Source organism: Monodelphis domestica, chromosome 8, assembly GCF_027887165.1.
Source record: "Monodelphis domestica isolate mMonDom1 chromosome 8, mMonDom1.pri, whole genome shotgun sequence".
NCBI lineage: Eukaryota > Metazoa > Chordata > Mammalia > Didelphimorphia > Didelphidae > Monodelphis > Monodelphis domestica.
The window spans coordinates 67,586,823-67,602,895 of record NC_077234.1 but is presented as its reverse complement, the minus strand read 5'-3'; the positions used below and the strand labels follow the sequence as shown (position 1 = coordinate 67,602,895).

Sequence of the window (16,073 nt, the reverse complement as noted above, 5' to 3'; positions counted from 1 at the left end):
AGTTCTTAATAACGCAAGTGCTAATTAAGTTGGAAAGTACAAAAATAATCAATATGGGTGGTAACTTTATGTTTATTATTATTGCTGGCCTTTCCAAGACCTCTGCAATAAGGGTCAGGATCTAATTGTTTTCTGCTGACAATTATGATTTAATACCAGGAGTTAGTGGTTAGATGGTCAAGTTTGCACCCAAGAGCAACCCTCCACCTCCTTTTGGCCAATGTTTGCACCCAAGAGAAGGGTGTGGTGGGCTTCATAGAAACTCTTGGTTATAGGTGTAGTGGAGGGGAATAACAAGAGATGGGGACTGAATAGGTGTTACCCCAGGAAGCAGGGTGAGGAAAAGGGGACTTGATTCCAAGACACACCTTCCTTTTGTTCTTCCAGCTAAGGCAGCCTAATGAAATCCTTGCTTACCAGATGGTGAGTGAGCCCCTCCCTCAATCTTCCTTTTGAATATTTAAATTCTCCCTCCTACTACAAAGTTAAAGACAGCTTCTTGTAGTAAAAGATCTAATTTATTCTCTTTTTGGGAAAGAGAGGATAGGGACATTAACAGGATAGAGGGAAAGGGGTTTCCCTAACCTATAAATCTCCTATCTTTGATAGAAGGCTTCAGTTCAAAAGTCCTTTCTATTCAGTTGAGATCTTCACTGGGCACTCTTTCATTTCAGCCAGGTCAAGGAGGATAACAGCCAAGCACCTCTTCAGCCTTCCTCTTTTCAGAGAGGTTGGTCAGAGAGAAATGATGTGAAGTGATGGAGCAACCAGACCACTCCAAGAAGAAGTGAGTCCAGAAGATCAGCTTTGGCCAACTGCCCCTCCTTTCCATACTTCTATAGAATCTCTCCCTTCCCCCTCTGGGGTCTGTAAGGTTCCATCATATTTCTCTTGAGCTCTTCTTCTTTTGTATTTCATCTCTTCTGTCTGTGCCCATTTCTCTCAATCACATAGGTTTAAGGTCAAAATGCCTGTAAACAAGATTTGATACCACCCTAAGGTGTATTTTTTCTTACTTAATGTTTATAATTCTTATAAAGCGAACTATATTATTTAACTATTAACTAAAGACTAATGATTATGTTATTAAAATAATCATAAAGGCTAATACTATTATAATGATAAAAAGGAGTAAGGGGTTTCACAACTCACATTATTTAAGTACTTTGTAGTTCTTAATGGATTATCTGGATATCACATGTAATTAATTATTCTATGTCACACCATCTTTAGATTATTCACTCATTCATCTGTTCATCCATGTATTTGCTTGGTCATTCATTCATTTGCTTATTTGTTTGATGGCTTATCAAGGTGATCTGGACCTTGGCCTATAGGGCACTGCCTAAAGTGAAAACTTCCTTCAAAGAAGGCAAATTTGCTGGAGTGTATAGTTTTAGAGAGTTGCCTAAACATTGGGACTCCAAGTGATAGTTAGGCAGAACTTGAATCTTGGGATCTTTCTGACTTTCAAAGCCTGTTCTGCCTCCATTAGACCACGTTGTCTCTTTGCCTTTTGATTATAAAGAAACTAATAATCTACTTATGGATCATCCAGAAATACCTCAAAATATCTTCTGCTTCTTTTTGGGGTAATTTACCATTGAGCTATTTGGCAACTTCCAGTTGATGTGGAAAGCAGGAAACAAAAGGGAATGAAACACAAATTGATTCACTTAGCTATTCATTCACATGGCTGGTTTGAAAAAAAAAATGGACCGGGTAAGACATTGAAATTATTGGATAAATTGGGGTTTGGGGGCTGAGGTTTATCTCTTTGTTTTCAACAATCATAAACCAACAATGGAAAGAACTTTTCTGAATACCCTTAGAGTGCAAATAAAATTTATTTTTACATGTTTAGATCTGTGTGGGTAGATAGGTGGCACAGTAAGGAGAGTGCCAAGTCTGAAGTTATGAGTTTAAATCTGGCCTCAAACACTTACCAGCTATGTGACCCTGGACAAGTCACTTCATACTGTTTGCCTCAGTTTCCTCATCTGTAAAATGAGTTGGAGACAGAAAAGAAGAAAACTCCAAATGGGTAATAAGAGCCAAATGTAACTGAAAATGGTTGAATAATAACTAAAGGACTCTTCTGATAGTGATGATACTAAGTCTGTTTGACTGAATAACAAGATTTTCTTATCTAATGACCAACAGCGAGTAGACCTAGGGTCTGAGTTCTTGAGAATCTACACTCTTTTTTGACATACAAACTAGCTTGGTCAGAAGAAATGATGATCTGAGACTGACCAAAGAGGACAGAATTAGGTTTCTCTAACTTTGAATAGTTTAAGCCTGAACCTACATATACAATTTGAATGGAACATGAGTCATCCCAAAGTATGTTTATATATACACATATGTTTATATAATGATGTTTCCATATATGATACTATATATCACATCTATTATACTATAAAACAATAGTAATAATGTTTGTGTACATAGAGCTTTAAGGTTTGCAACTTGCTTTACAAATATTTGATCCTTAAAACAACCTTGGGCAGTAGATATTATTATTCCCATTTTACAGCTGAAGAACCTAAAGCAGGCAGAGACTAAGTATTTCCCAGGGTCACATGGCCAATAAGGCTGAATTTGAACACAGGTGTTCCCTGACTCCAAGTCTAACCTATCCATTGTACCATTTTCAGCATTGCCTCTCAATAATTCATGCAGCTGTCCTCAAATGCTAATTCCTTGTATTTTGGATTGTTAGACTTTGATAGGAACCTTCATTTTAATATATGAACCCTGGAAATCATCCATATTCTCCATTTTGTTACTGTCTGGCTCCTCTGACAGAAAAAATCTGGAAGCCTATGTTTGCTGGGAATTAGGGGCATCCCTCCAACTTGATAATAAAGTGTACACTCACCATACTTGTAGACTGCCTTAAGATTTGTGTGTAAATCAGTTTCAAAACCCTGACTCTTTTTTTTCCCCCATTGCCTTTCTCGATAATTTCAGCAATGCTTTAAAAGGGTCTCACAGTCACTAGTCTGCCAATCAGCTGTCTATGTTCCCACCTATCATCTGTCACAGGCACAAACATGGATACTGTGAATATAGGCATCTGATCATCACCCTCTCATATAGCAAAAAATCTTCTTGCAAAAAAAAAATGCATCTCCTCAGTGATCTGCCTCCTTTGTAAACTAGGATTGTATAAACTGTGTTATTATCATAGAGCAGATCTTACCTGGAATGATCTATTTTCTTTGAATCCAAAATGTCACCCAGGCTGTTTTTCTAAGTACACAAAATGTAAGCTACAATTTCTACTCTGTTTTCATAATTTTCTTCTAACCATCTACCAGTCCAGATCATATCCTCCCATCCCCTATATCATAGTAATGAGCCCCCATGTATAACTTTTAAAAGGTTGGGGTGGGAGTAGGGAACCAAATATTTTAATTTAATGATCATGTAGAACGATCTTAAATTATATTTAAGAAGACATTGGGTTTTGAGTCCAATTCTGAATAACAACATTGATCTTCTCCAATCCTCAATTTCCCGATCTATAGAAATGGAATAGATAAAAGTAATTTGATCCTATTTCTAAAATTTGATCATTATAATGTAAATAGCTTCTCAATAGTGTGAAAAGTATTTTTATTGGGAAAATTTGGTGATAAGAATAAATGCAGTTTTATTGTTGTTGGGGGGTTGGGGTATCAAATTCTTAAAAGCAAAGCAAACATTGGAAATGACCAATGAAACTTTTTAAATGCATGTGAAAAATCCATGAACTCTAATGCTGGTGCAAGATATAAATCAAAAGAAATACATAAAGTATTTTGCCATTTTGCTCCCTTTCAATGAAATAGGGCAACCTCTGTTTTCCAAGTGTGTTCCCAAACTCAAGCTAAGATATTTCTATAAAGCTCTACATATTTAATTTTTGCAACAGTGTCTACTTTTATTACTACATGTTTATGAATGCATAGTTCTCAGTGTTATAAGGTCTTCATAAATAAATCAACCTTCTTAGATCGGCATGTGTCGAATAACAAGACAGCAGCCACCCTAGCAGATGGATGCATTTTTAATTAGTCAATCAGTTGCTGTCCTTTGGTTCGGGTATTCTCTTGCCAGTTTTAACAAAATATTTCAAAAGGCTGGAAGAAAATGAAGGCAATCTCAAAATTGTAGGTTCCTAAAAGAATACTGTCTCTTAATAATTTGATAAGTCATCCATTCCAGTTTTATGTAGCTTCAAACTAAACTTTACCTTATTGGCTGAGGAGGAAAAAATAAAAGTGATTTTTTTTTCAGGGGAAGGATTGTAATAAATTAAATTATTGTTAGTTTGTTTATTTTTTTCTGACCTAAAAATAGTTGAGCAGGCTGATGTAATACAAATAAAGTTACTCTTCTTCTGTAATCTTGTGAGAAAAGAATCTACAATGACATACCAATCCTTTTTAAAATTTGCATTATTCTGTCCCATAAATTTAGAAAAAGCTGTTGCAAAAAATGACTATGTCAAAATGGGAAAGAAAATAATATTTATACAATAAAGTCAGATGCACAGCTGGGAAAAAGGTGATTGGGGTAGAGGTAACAGGGCAGCCAAATCTACACTGAATTTTTCTTGATATTTTTTTTAAACCCGTCTTGGAGTCAATACTGTGTATTGGCTCCAAGGCAGAAGAGTGGTAAGGGCTAGGCAATGGGGGTCAAGTGACTTGCCCAGGGTCACACAGCTGGGAAGTGTCTAAGGCCAGATTTGAAGCTAGAACCTTCCATCTCTAGGCCTGACTCTCAATCCACTGAGCCACCCAGCTGCCCCCTTGTAACTATTTTTAAAGGAAAATTTGTAAGGTTTATTCAACTCTCCCTATATATACATACATAAAGAAAAATGGAAGTTGAGGATAATTATATGGATAAATAAGGTTCCAAACCCTTTCATCTGAAATATATAATCTAGATGATAACTTTGTTTGCCTCATTTTACCAACCCTTATTTCCTGTGTAGATTCTAAAATGCCATGGGTCCTCCCCAAATACAACATGGAAGAGACATGGCTACAATCACTGATTTATAAAAGATTGAGGGCCTTTAGTGGACTGGAAGCTCAATACAAGTCAACAGTGTGACTTAAGAGTCAAAAACCTAATGTGGTCTTCAAACCACATTAAGAGAATGATAATAACAAAGAAAAGGAGGCAGATGTTATATTTCAGATTAGGGAGTTAGTGTTTTATTTTTTAGGGAATGGGAATCATTGAAGATTTTTTTTTTATTTGAGAGGATAATATGTATAAATCAGTGTTCTAGGAAGATTAATCTGTCAGTGTTGTATATGAATATAGGAGAATGGAAGGTTATTAAAAGAATCATGGTATAGGACAATAAAGACCAGTTTGATACAGTTTGAAATAACAACGAGAAAGCCAGAGACCAGCAGCTAGATAAATAGAAGAAAGATCGGAGTTAGAGATGGAGATTTGATAACTCCTTTTTTGGAGATCACAATTGAAGATAGAGCAATAGACAAGATCTCTGAAAGAATGTAGACCCAGCTGTGAACAAAAGACTGAATCTTCAGGTTCAAGAACATTGAGAGCTTGAGAGAAGAAAGTAGAATGTTTGAAGGAGAAATCTTAGGGAAACGAAAATAATTTCAAGTCATAGAAATCAAGGGAGAAGAAAATTTCAAGGAAGAGAAGCATTAAAGGTAAAGAAATGAAAGAATTTTAAAAAATGAAGGCAGAGATAACTATACAATTTGGCAAATAAATCATTTATCACCTAGGAGAGAACAGTTTCTTTGGAATGACTAAGGTGAAGTACAATTTGGAATGTATTACTGAGTGACAAGAAGCAATATGACAAGTGGATGGAGTGGATGGAGAACTGGCCTAAGAGCCTGAAAAGTGTGAGTTCAAGTCCTACCTCTGTAATATATTGGTTGTATGACCCTAAAGAAGTCATTTAGATAAGAAGTCATTGAACTACTCAGTGCCCCTACTCAACCCTCTAAGATTATAAGTTGCCTCAAAGGCATAGTTCTATCTTGATAGCAGAAGTTCCTCACCTGAAATGCCAAGCATTAATAAAGTAACAAGTCTAGTTTGAAAAAAAAGATGGTACACATTTTATGTATATTAGAATATATATCTCATTCTACTCCCACAATATTGTGTCTTTTACTTCTATTAAATTCGTGTATTTGTAATGCTTTTCATCGCACAGAGCCTGGAAATTGGGAGTATTTAGCATGGCAACATGTAATAACTTTTTTGTTCTTAGAGTTTTTAGATTATTATTATAGTAAGTGTGATAGGTAGGCTGGTTTCTCAAAACATAGTGCCAATTGTGATGTTATTGTTTAAAAATTTTACAGTGAAAATATTCATCAAGAGGAATATTTTTTTCTCTTTATAACAAGTATAGTATAAAACTACATTTCACACAAATAAGGTGTTACAAGCAGCAGTAAAATTTGGTTTATCCTATTTCATGAAAGAGAAAAAATTTTTTTGCCATAAATAAAATGTAAGATTTTCAATTTTAAGCTTATTTCAACATACTATCACAAGGCAAGTCTATTAACCTTCTTGTTCATATGGAATGAGACTAAATAGTTTCCTTATCAGTTCATATTTAGTAATAATTAAATCTTAAAATTATTAGAGTTGATTCTATGGATCAGTAGAATGATTAATAAACAGATCTTCACTTTCCTCTTTCATAAATTGGGAAGATATTATTTAAAATGAGAAACATCAAAATATAATTTAGTAAATTTAGAATCCACAGCTCTGACTTTTTTCATCAAAACTAGACCAAAGTATGAATTTGAGGACCTGGCAATGATTTATTTATAAATTAACATATTTCAGGAGGATTTTCATATTTGTAAATAAATTTATTTCATCTTTATTATTATCACTAAGAAAATATTGCTTTTTAAAAACTCAAACATAACTTTTTTAAGTTGAAAGAATACATATCATTTACACTAAGACTACATTTTTATCAGACAATGTTTTTGTCATCATTAACAATTATGTTATTTTATTGATATTTTTGTTTTTATATCACCAACATTTCCAAATATATTCCATTGCTTTCCCCTGACCAGCAAGTCATCTCTTTTAACAATGAATGTGAGAAAAAGAAGGGAAAAAGAAAGTAGTCTAGAAAAACTTAGCAATATATAAATTGAGTCTAAGAACAATTGTCATGTTTCATACATTCATGTCCCACCTCTTCAAGGAAAAAGTGAAGGTAGATTTTCTAATTTCTTCTTCTGTCTGAAGCATTATTATAATAATTACAATGTCCACTTTTATTTTATTTAGACTTTCCATTTACATTGCTATAGTAATTCCTTCCCTTTTTATCAGTTATCATGTGTTTTCTTATGTATCTTTGAATTATTTATATTATCCATTACTTCTAACACATTGATAGTCTATTACATTCATGGACCATAATTGGTTTTGCCATTCCTCAACCAAAGAAATCAATTATTGACTACCATAAAAAGTGCTACTATGAAAATTTTGACATGAGGCATGTCTTTCAGTCTCTGATCTTCTCTAGGTATGTGCCTAACAGTGAGATCTCTCAATTGAAAGGATATAGATATCTTATTCACTTTTAGAAAAAGACCATTCTAAATTGCATTCGTTTGACTAGACCAACTGAATAGACTCCACTTTCTGTTAATGCAAGAGGTCACATTGTGTAATTGGAGTTTAGCTGATTAGTTTCAGCTTGGTTGACTTCTATTTCAACTTTGTTTTCATTGAGAAAAATACAAAAGATGTAATAAAAATAGTTAATATTTTGGCCACTGAATCATACCTTCCTTGAGAGGTTTTTTTCTTGCTCCTCTGCCCCATCTATTTTAGAATGGGGATACTATAACATATTTTATGTAGAGACAAAATGAGGTTGGGGTGTGTCTTTGAAAATGGAAGAGAAAATGAAGATAGCTATTGGAACAAGATTCAAAATAGGAAAGGGGATAAGATCAAAAGTAGAGATCCTTGCAAAAGAGATGAAGAAAAGGTAAGAGGAGGAGAAAGAAAGGAGGAGGAGGAAAGGAGAAAGAGAAAGAGAAGGAGGAGGAGAAGGTCATAAAATATTATTTTTATGGGGTCAATATTATTTTGGCCTTATTTCTGGCTAGAAGAATTCTATTTTAAGATTCAATTTTATTTGTGTCCTTAGTGTTCTTAAACTTGTTCTTCTGTTAAGAAAGGTTGGCATTTAGGATTTGTACAAACAAAAGAAGGGAAGTTTTCATAGATGCCTCTAGAAACTGGCAGCTGGAAGTGAGATCTTTTTTTTTTTATTTTTCTTGTGTTACTTTATTTTTTTTTAAAATATATTTTATTTGATCATTTCCAAGCATTATTCGTTAAAGACATAGATCATTTTCTTTTCCTCCCCCCCACCCCCCATAGCCGACGCGTAAGTCCACTGGGCATTAGATGTTTTCTTGATTTGAACCCATTGCTTTGTTGATAGTATTTGCATTAGAGTGTTCATTTAAAGTCTATCCTCTGTCATGTCCCCTCAACCTCTGTATTCAGGCAGTTGCTTTTTCTCGGTGTTTCCACTCCCATAGTTTATCCTTTGCTTATGAATGGTGTTTTTTTTCTCCTGGATCCCTGAAAGTTGCGGAAGTGAGATCTTAAACAGCTGGTATACCAGGAGAAGGATAATTTTATGTTTCTTGGACAGGCTAGGCTTTTAGTTTGTCCATCGGATATTCTCAGTTCCTTTGAGGAATGACCTTCAACAATTATGGACCTCCATTATGGAATTTAGTTTTATTTTTTATTAGTTTTTCTATCCATCTACATATTGAAAACTGAACAGACTCTTAGATGATTTCTACATTTGAAAACTTTAGAAAAAATTATTATGAAGTAATCCCTTCTAGCTTTTGCTCTATAGATTACTATATCTGAAAAAAAATGAACCCATATTCTCTTAACTTTAGTAGCATTACCTTGCTTCTCTTCAGCTACATGGCTTTGAATGAAAATTTATTATTGTGGTTATATACTAGGGGGGGAAAGCTGCTTTCCATCAGTGGAATTAAATGCTAACATGAATTTTGTATCATTTTTAGCTAAAAAGAATCTTTTCCAAATGTAGAGATTTTTGGTCTTGAATGTAAGTTGCAAAACTCACTTAATTAACTTTCTGGGCCTGATTTTAAGGCCTAAGTAATGCAACAATATTCCAAGGATTTCAGAAATTTTCATTAAACCTTAGGATAATTTCTCAAAAGTATTCTTGTATTTCCCCTTTTAGTTAACTCTGTGGGGGGAAAAAAAGCATATGTATTGGTTACTGAAAATTAATTTTCCCATATTAGTTCCAACTTTGCAAAACATTTAATTCCAATGAAATTCTTTATGTTGAGTGGTATTATAAAAACATAATTACATACTCTTAAAATAATATTTCCTTAGTTCCCTGGGCCCACTTAACAGAACGTTACAATCTGATATCTAGACATATTAATTTCAGGATTTAGTAAGCATTTTTAAAGTTTCTTATAATTATACAAGGAATAATTAAACTTGGGCAGATATTTCTATCTGCGGATAGGAATATAAATAAAGGCAGGAACTTATGAACATTTTAACATTTTCTTATATGTCTACTATAATATTTTTCATTCCTTTTATTGTCTTAGCCCTCATTTTATTTTTCCTCAAATTTTTAATTCATCTAGCTTGGAAAAAATTAGCATACAAGGCTTAATAATGACATGTGCTAGATAAAATTAGAATCAAATGTCTGAAAGGGTCAATTGAATTTATTTCGCATAGTCCATTTGTTTTTATTCTAGTTGGGAATAAGAGTTGTATTGCTTCTGGAGTAAGGAGAAGCCTACTTTCTAATTCTACCTCTGACACTTAAAAGCTGATTGACAATGGGAAAGTTACTCAATCCCTTTAGGTCTCAGTTTTCACATCAATAGAATGTGAAATTAGGGTTATCTCCATTGCTCAGCTCAATGTCTACCAATAGTAGACATTTTAAAATGCTTAAAATCACTTGTTGATTAATCAATGGACATTTATCAGAAAGATATAGATACTACTTATGATATAAAGTTCTAAGCATCTGTAAAACTTAAGGCATACATAATTTCCAAGTAATAATAGCAGCAACTGCAGCAGCAAAACAGTAGTAGTAGCAATAGTAGCAATAGTAGCAATAGTAGTAGTAGTAGCAGCAGCAGCAGCAGCAGCAGCAGCAGCAGCAGCAGTAAAGGTGGCTATTGGCAGTAGCAGTGGTGGGGGATTTGTTAGTAGTGGTGGTGATATTTCCAGTTATTTAATTGATGAAATCTTACAGGTTTGTCTGATTCTCCTACTCATACTTAAATCCAATCTGGCTAAAAATATGATAGCTGACATTTATATAGCACTTTATGATTAAATATTACAATATCTTTTCATATAGATTATATCTCATTTGAGTCTCTCTCTCTCTCACAATATCACTAGGCAGCAGGTAAAGGAATATTATCCTTATTTTAGAGCTGAGAAAAGTAATTCTCAGAGAGTTTAAGTCAATCTATTTAGTCACATAGCTAGTAAATGCCAAAGCCAGAATTTGAACTCAAGTATACCAGTCCCAAGTCCAGTCCCCATTCCACCAAACCATGTAGCTTATATCGTAATTGCTACTGAAGTTATATACCCATTTCTGTACTGAATAGTTTTTCATCTATAAAGCCTTTCTTATTTTTTAAAAAATACGTATTTATTTATTTAATTTATGATATTTTTCCATGGTTACATGATTCATGTTCTTTCTCTCCCCTCCTTCCACTCCCCTCCCATAGCCAATGAGCAATTCCACTGGGTTTTACATGTATCACTGATCAAGACCTATTTCCATATTATTAATATTTTGCAATAGAATGATTGTTTAAAGGCTACATCCCCATTCATGTCCCCATTAACCCATGTGATCAAGGAGGTATTTTTCTTCTGTGTTTCTACTCCCACAGTTCTTTCTCTAGATACATATAGTGTTCTTTCTCATAAGTCCCTCAGAATTGACCTGGATCATTGCATTGCTGCTAGTAGAGAAGTCCGTTACATTCAATTGTGCCACAGTGTATCCGTCTCTGTGTACAATGTTCTCTGGTTCTGCTCCTTTCACTCTGCATCAATTCCTGGAGGTCAGTCTAGTTCACATGGAATTTCTCCAGTTCATTATGCCTTTTGGCACAATAGTATTAGATTACCAATAGATACCACAGCTTGTTCAGCTGTTCCCCAATCAATGGACATTCCCTCATTTTCCAATACAAAGCCTTTCTAATACACTCTGCAAAGGATCACTTTTTTTTTGCTAAATTATAACAGACCCATTTGAGCTTCATAGTACTTTGTACAGTTCTTATAGGCTTGTCACAATCTACTATATTAGTTATTTATCCTTACAGCTTTCCTAGAAGAGGGAAGTTCCTTAAGAGCAGATAAGCAAAAGGCATCCGTCATGGTACTAACATAATACCCTTTATTCAATAGAAATTTGACAAATGTTTGATGAATGAATGAATAATGTCAATGAGCCTTTCATTTTCTTCAGCATAATATTATGTCTATGACTTGGAGAACCCAACAAATATAATTTAAAATTAACAAAATTTTAAAAGATAGAATATAACACCAGTGGGTTAATGCATATCTTAGTTCTAGAAATAGCAATTCTAGAGAAATCATATATAGCCAATAAGTTTTAGCATAATATTATGCTCAAATTGTTTTTTCTCTGTCTTTTCTGTTATATTTTTCTCCAAGTATAAACAGCATAGGCAAGTACAATAGAGTATCACCAAATCTCAGAGTTGGAAAGAATCTCAAAGGTCATCTAGTTCACTTTCTGCATGAGCCAACATCCCCTTTGTAGCATCCCTAGCAAATGATAATCCTGCCTTAGCTTGATGAATTCCAGTGGTACATCCTGAGGCAATGCATTCTATGTTTGTAAAGCCCTAATAGTGAGGAATTTCTTTTTTCATTTGAGCCAAAATATGCTTCACTAAAACCTGCAGTTCCTCCTAGCTATGCCCTCTGGGACCAGCCACATGATGACCCTTTGCACATTGAATAACTGTTATCATGTCCCCCATATGTCTTTTTCTCCCTAGGCTAAACATCCACAGTTCCTTGAAAAGCCCTCATTCCCATCATAGTCATCCTTATATGGACCATAAATCCAACATTTGGCACTGAACGTATTCCAACATATGTGCCTTTTCTCCTCTTCTAGACTGTCAGTTCCTATATGGCCAAAGTCATCATAGTTTTGTATACCTTGACAACATCTAGCATCATTCCTTTCTGGAAAATAAATAGAAGGAAACCAAAAAACTCAACCCCCCAAATCCCAGGTATATCTGGCCCTTTTGACCCCCTAGGCCCCCAAGTCAGTGCCACCTTTCTTTTTACTGCCCCCATTCTTTTTTCTCATGTTATGAAAAGCATCACCTTTTCTCAGCATTCCAGAAGAATAGATCTTGTTCCATGCCCTATAGAATGATCTTGAACAAGACCTTCAATTCCCTTGGAGTATGCTTTTTTTTTAAATTAAATCCATATATTTTTTAAAGTGTCTACTATGGACAAGGCAATATAGAGTATATATGGGAACAAAGTTTAGTCTAAACAAGTTCAGACTATACAATTATAAAGTATTATAAGGCCATAGCATTATATTTGTCCAGGATGTAAAAGCTATTTCAATCTGTATCGTATTATTCTTCTTTTAAACCCTTACTTTCCATCTTAGAAACAGTACCAAATGTTGGTTCCAATGCAGTAAGGGCTGGGCAGTTGGGTTAAGTGATCTACCCAGAAGCACAAAATTAGGAAATGTCTGAGGCTAGATTTGAACCCAGAACTGCTCATCTCTAGACCTTGCTCTCCATCCAATTAGCCACCTAGCTGCTCCTCTGCAATGCATTACTGATATCATGGGTACTAAGACAAATTTTAAGGACCCCAACAGAATATATCTGTATTTCCATATGGGAGCACAGCCTCACTGCAAGCATAATTCCAGTCAATAGAGAGGATTCTGTCTTGATTTGCAGAAACAAGAATAGCAGACTAGGTAAAATGAAAACTAGTTTACATTGACCTAAAAATGCCATAACTATTCAAGTAAAAAAGCGAATCGCATTACTCTATTTCCATATTATGTGGCTATTTCTTGGTAAACTTTGCAGCACTAGTTTAGGAAATGAGAGTGCATATTTGCAGGTCATACTGTACCCACTGGAATTCTTTCATTCTTAAAGACAGATGAGGTTCCATTTGTTTCATATGCAGTCAAGTATTGGCCAGGAATAGGCTCCCCTTGGATGTACATTATGTGGCTCCCAGAAGCCACTGCCAGATATAATTAGAAATGTATGATTTGTGAAAGGAAGCGCCTTACACCCTGGCTCTTAGCAAGACTAGAAACTGCATCGGGGGTGCAGATTTTAAGTTGTTAGCCTAGATAGTTCTCCTGAGCTTACAACTCTGTGCTAGACAACTTCCCCATCAGATCAAGTAATTAAACTGAGTTATACTTCTATGACATCACTCAAGCTCTGGTTTTGCTACCTATCTCCACAGCGTCCCAGATCTCCTCCCAGATCATGGGGACATTTCTCAAAAAAAAAAATTTTAAGGTCGATTAAAATCAAGTATTTGTGGACCAACAACTATGTGCTTGGCATCAACACAGCTTCCCTGTTCCCTAGCAAGTCATAGTCTTGTTGGAGAGCAAAGCCAAGATGATTAAAAAAAGCATTAAATCAATTAATTTTCATTCCCCCGACACAAACAAACAAAAGGAACATCTTACAGACACCTTGAAAAGAAGAATTGTTATGAAATCAAGTGAACAAGATCAGGGTGTCCTAACTGGAAAAGATGGAGATTGTTTGCTTGTCTAAGACATTTCTACTGATTTGGCTATTGATAGATCTGGGTTAATTGTCATTTCATTCAATAAGATGATTGCTTAAAATGAACGTCTGGGATGCAAATGGAGATGTGGAGGAGACATTAGACCGTATTCTGAGTCTTTGACCAGCTGTCCATATGAGAGATTCTGAGCACCCATGTGCCCCAATTGGCCTGTATTGTTCCCGTCCTCAAGGAACAGTGCAGTTGCGCTAACACAATTTATGAGGTCCAGCAACATCTGGCAATGTTGGCACTCTCACTTAGCATGGATTGTCACTCTGTGTCAAAGGATGAATGTGCCTTGACTGCCTGTTAGAATGTACAATGATAAAGCCTGTATTGCTGACTCCTGGATGGGGGTTGGAACGAAAGCCCAGCATTCTTTGGGTCTCCCCATCCAATGAAGGGGAGGGGGCCACAAAGGAGCACGGGCAGGATGCACAAAAGTGCTGATGCCAGAGGGACTGACACGCTGCGGGCGGTTCTTGACATCTCCTGGCTTTTGGCTGTTGTTGGTCGTGATTTATGTCACCCTCATGATGGATGACTTTCAGATCTTTCCCATTATATCATATCTGTAAGAAATCCCCTCCTGGTCAAATGACTTTTTGTTTCCCCAACTCAGAACCACAGATGGCATCTGCCCACGCATCCCCATTGTTTGGAGACCACAAGAGAACTTCACCATTCTTCTGGGAGCAGCCTCATGGTTGAGTTGCTGGCATTCAATTAAGACTTGAAATTATGGCTTTGGGCAGTTTGACTTTTTTTCTTCCCAAAGAGTAACATGCTGTCCATTGAGGAATGTTATGAGGTGTCACAACTACATTTCAGTAAAGACTAAAAGCAGAATCTGCAGACAAAATAACAGCAAATGGTAGCTTTTGGTTTCTTCTACTGTTTATTTCTTTTACAGAAAAGACATTCCTTTGCTAAAACTTTCACAATAAAAACAATGGCAACAACTGCACCTCACATTAAGAGTCATAAAAGCTGGTATTTAGATAGTGCTCAGATGTTGGCAAATGCTTTACATATGTCATCTCAATTGATCCTCACAAAATACAGTCATTTATACAACATGCTTACAACTTCAAATATGTCAAGAATAATCGCTCATACTACCCATATATACCCATAGCTTAGACTTTTATGAGCTGATAACCTGTCCATGAAGCTTAATCACACTACCATTTACTGTGATTTCTTTTTTTCCCCTTTTTCCTACCCCCTTCCTCCTTCCTTCCTCATACCTTTCTTTCTTCCTTCCTTCCTTCCTTCCTTCCTTCCTTCCTTCCTTCCTTCCTTCCTTCCTTCCTTCCTTCCTTCCTTCCTTCCTTCCTTCCTTCTTTCTTTCTTTCTTTCTTTCTTTCTTTCTTTCTTTCTTTCTTTCTTTCTTTCTTTCTTTCTTTCTTTCTTTCTTTCTTTCTTTCTTTCTTTCTTTCTTTCTTTCTTTCTTTCTTTCTTTCTTTCTTTCTTTCTTTCTTTCTTTCTTTCCTTTCTTCCTTCCTCCCTCCCTCCCTCCCTTTCTTTCTTCCTTCCTCCCTCCCTTTCTTTCTTCCTTCCTCCCTCCCTCTCTTTCTTCCTTTCTTTCTTCCTTTCTTCCTTCCTTCCTTCCTTTCTTTCTTTCTTTCTTTCTTTCTTTCTTTCTTTCTTTCTTTCTTTCTTTCTTTCTTTCTTTCTTTCTTTCTTTCTTTCTTTCTTTCTTTCTTTCTTTCTTTCTTTCTTTCTTTCTTTCTTTCTTTCTTTCTTTCTTTCTTTCCTTTCTTCCTTCCTTCCTCCCTCTCTCTCTCTTTCTTTCTTTCTTTCTCCTAATATATTTATTTCTTCCCTTTTTCTCTTTTCAGTCTTTATTTCATCTTTTTCTCTGAGTAATATTATTTTGCCTGCCTTATTTAGGAAGCATTTTGTTTTCTCTAAGAATGCACTGTACATTTTTGTGATTAGGGAAGAGGAAGAAAGTGATACTAGCACTATGTCTCCTCCTGCCTCTCTTGCTTATGACTGACCCAAACCCTACACACACACACACACACACACACACACACACACACACACACACATGCACAGGCACATAGACACTGCTTGCAACCTAAGTG

At 35.3% G+C, this 16,073-nt stretch overlaps 1 long non-coding RNA gene across 1 annotated transcript; it reads left to right on the top strand.

Moving 5' to 3' along the window:
- Positions 1 to 263: 263 nt before the first annotated feature.
- LOC103103611 (uncharacterized) lies at positions 264 to 999 on the top strand. Its single transcript, XR_471997.3, has 2 exons — positions 264 to 423; positions 675 to 999. It is a non-coding gene; the product is annotated as an uncharacterized LOC103103611 (long non-coding RNA).
- The last annotated feature ends 15,074 nt before the right edge of the window (positions 1,000 to 16,073 follow it).